Here is a 2,500-nt window from a genome sequence, read left to right as displayed (position 1 = left end):
TGTCAAAATGAAAACAGCTTCCAGCCCCTTTCATGAAGGACTACTTGTGCATATTGCAAGATTTCAGTTTCTAAGTGAATGAGCAAAAGAGCATACAGCACCTGGTATTCCCAGGCGGTCTCCCATCCAAGTACTAACCAGGCCCGACCATGCTTAGCTTCCGAGATCAGACGAGATCGGGCGTTGCCAGGCTGGTATAGCCGTACAAAATAAGTTGACAACCATAGGCTACTTATCCATATACAGATTTAGCAATTGACAATGCAAGGTGGTCTCTCTCTCTCTCTCTCTCTCTCGTGTCAAAATGAATACAGCTTCCAGCCCCTTTCATGAAGGACTACTTGTGCATATTGCAAGATTTCAGTTTCTAAGTGAATGAGCAAAAGAGCATACAGCACCTGGTATTCCCAGGCGGTCTCCCATCCAAGTACTAACCAGGCCCGACCCTGCTTAGCTTCCGAGATCAGACGAGATCGGGCGTTGCCAGGCTGGTATGGCCGTACGAAATAAGTTGACAACCATAGGCTACTTATCCATATACAGATTTAGCAATTGACAATGCAAGGTGGTCTCTCTCTCTTTCTCTCTCTCTCTCTCGTGTCAAAATGAAAACAGCTTCCAGCCCCTTTCATGAAGGACTACTTGTGCATATTGCAAGATTTCAGTTTCTAAGTGAATGAGCAAAAGAGCATACAGCACCTGGTATTCCCAGGCGGTCTCCCATCCAAGTACTAACCAGGCCCGACCCTGCTTAGCTTCCGAGATCAGACGAGATCGGGCGTTGCCAGGCTGGTATGGCCGTACGAAATAAGTTGACAACCATAGGCTACTTATCCATATACAGATTTAGCAATTGACAATGCAAGGTAGTCTCTCTCTCTCTCGTGTCAAAATGAAAACAGCTTCCAGCCCCTTTCATGAAGGACTACTTGTGCATATTGCAAGATTTCAGTTTCTAAGTGAATGAGCAAAAGAGCATACAGCACCTGGTATTCCCAGGCGGTCTCCCATCCAAGTACTAACCAGGCCCGACCATGCTTAGCTTCCGAGATCAGACGAGATCGGGCGTTGCCAGGCTGGTATAGCCGTACAAAATAAGTTGACAACCATAGGCTACTTATCCATATACAGATTTAGCAATTGACAATGCAAGGTGGTCTCTCTCTCTCTCTCTCTCTCGTGTCAAAATGAATACAGCTTCCAGCCCCTTTCATGAAGGACTACTTGTGCATATTGCAAGATTTCAGTTTCTAAGTGAATGAGCAAAAGAGCATACAGCACCTGGTATTCCCAGGCGGTCTCCCATCCAAGTACTAACCAGGCCCGACCCTGCTTAGCTTCCGAGATCAGACGAGATCGGGCGTTGCCAGGCTGGTATGGCCGTACGAAATAAGTTGACAACCATAGGCTACTTATCCATATACAGATTTAGCAATTGACAATGCAAGGTGGTCTCTCTCTCTCTCTCTCTCTCTCTCTCTCGTGTCAAAATGAAAACAGCTTCCAGCCCCTTTCATGAAGGACTACTTGTGCATATTGCAAGATTTCAGTTTCTAAGTGAATGAGCAAAAGAGCATACAGCACCTGGTATTCCCAGGCGGTCTCCCATCCAAGTACTAACCAGGCCCGACCCTGCTTAGCTTCCGAGATCAGACGAGATCGGGCGTTGCCAGGCTGGTATGGCCGTACGAAATAAGTTGACAACCATAGGCTACTTATCCATATACAGATTTAGCAATTGACAATGCAAGGTAGTCTCTCTCTCTCTCGTGTCAAAATGAAAACAGCTTCCAGCCCCTTTCATGAAGGACTACTTGTGCATATTGCAAGATTTCAGTTTCTAAGTGAATGAGCAAAAGAGCATACAGCACCTGGTATTCCCAGGCGGTCTCCCATCCAAGTACTAACCAGGCCCGACCCTGCTTAGCTTCCGAGATCAGACGAGATCGGGCGTTGCCAGGCTGGTATGGCCGTACGAAATAAGTTGACAACCATAGGCTACTTATCCATATAGAGATTTAGCAATTGACAATGCAAGGTGGTCTCTCTCTCTCTCTCTCTCTCTCTCTCGTGTCAAAATGAAAACAGCTTCCAGCCCCTTTCATGAAGGACTACTTGTGCATATTGCAAGATTTCAGTTTCTAAGTGAATGAGCAAAAGAGCATACAGCACCTGGTATTCCCAGGCGGTCTCCCATCCAAGTACTAACCAGGCCCGACCCTGCTTAGCTTCCGAGATCAGACGAGATCGGGCGTTGCCAGGCTGGTATGGCCGTACGAAATAAGTTGACAACCATAGGCTACTTATCCATATACAGATTTAGCAATTGACAATGCAAGGTGGTCTCTCTCTCTCTCTCTTGTGTCAAAATGAAAACAGCTTCCAGCCCATTTCATGAAGGACTACTTGTGCATATTGCAAGATTTCAGTTTCTAAGTGAATGAGCAAAGGAGCATACAGCACCTGGTATTCCCAGGCGGTCTCCCATCCAAGTACTAAC

At 46.5% G+C, this 2,500-nt stretch overlaps 7 non-coding genes and 2 pseudogenes across 7 annotated transcripts in view; all 9 read right to left on the bottom strand.

Moving 5' to 3' along the window:
• Nucleotides 1–89: 89 nt before the first annotated feature.
• LOC146231632 (5S ribosomal RNA) lies at nucleotides 90–208 on the bottom strand (annotated as a pseudogene).
• A 178-nt stretch (nucleotides 209–386) lies between these two features.
• LOC146231631 (5S ribosomal RNA) lies at nucleotides 387–505 on the bottom strand. The gene has a single exon (XR_014744224.1). It is a non-coding gene; the product is annotated as a 5S ribosomal RNA (ribosomal RNA).
• Nucleotides 506–687: 182 nt separating this feature from the next.
• On the bottom strand, nucleotides 688–806 carry LOC146231630 (5S ribosomal RNA). Its single transcript, XR_014744222.1, has one exon. It is a non-coding gene; the product is annotated as a 5S ribosomal RNA (ribosomal RNA).
• Nucleotides 807–974: 168 nt separating this feature from the next.
• On the bottom strand, nucleotides 975–1,093 carry LOC146231629 (5S ribosomal RNA; annotated as a pseudogene).
• A 176-nt stretch (nucleotides 1,094–1,269) lies between these two features.
• LOC146231628 (5S ribosomal RNA) lies at nucleotides 1,270–1,388 on the bottom strand. The gene has a single exon (XR_014744221.1). It is a non-coding gene; the product is annotated as a 5S ribosomal RNA (ribosomal RNA).
• A 184-nt stretch (nucleotides 1,389–1,572) lies between these two features.
• Nucleotides 1,573–1,691, bottom strand: LOC146231627 (5S ribosomal RNA). The gene has a single exon (XR_014744220.1). It is a non-coding gene; the product is annotated as a 5S ribosomal RNA (ribosomal RNA).
• Nucleotides 1,692–1,859: 168 nt separating this feature from the next.
• Nucleotides 1,860–1,978, bottom strand: LOC146231626 (5S ribosomal RNA). The gene has a single exon (XR_014744219.1). It is a non-coding gene; the product is annotated as a 5S ribosomal RNA (ribosomal RNA).
• Nucleotides 1,979–2,160: 182 nt separating this feature from the next.
• On the bottom strand, nucleotides 2,161–2,279 carry LOC146231625 (5S ribosomal RNA). The gene has a single exon (XR_014744218.1). It is a non-coding gene; the product is annotated as a 5S ribosomal RNA (ribosomal RNA).
• A 172-nt stretch (nucleotides 2,280–2,451) lies between these two features.
• Nucleotides 2,452–2,500, bottom strand: part of LOC146231624 (5S ribosomal RNA) — a 119-nt gene continuing 70 nt past the window's right edge. Inside the window, exon 1 of the ribosomal RNA XR_014745408.1 lies at nucleotides 2,452–2,500. This exon is cut by the window's right edge and continues 70 nt beyond it. This is a non-coding gene — a ribosomal RNA (5S ribosomal RNA).

Source organism: Hypomesus nipponensis, chromosome 24, assembly GCF_054491055.1.
Source record: "Hypomesus nipponensis isolate SF chromosome 24, ASM5449105v1, whole genome shotgun sequence".
NCBI classification, from domain to species: Eukaryota; Metazoa; Chordata; class Actinopteri; order Osmeriformes; family Osmeridae; genus Hypomesus; species Hypomesus nipponensis.
The sequence above is the reverse complement of the archived record's forward strand: the minus strand, read 5'-3'. Positions and strand labels throughout refer to the sequence as shown.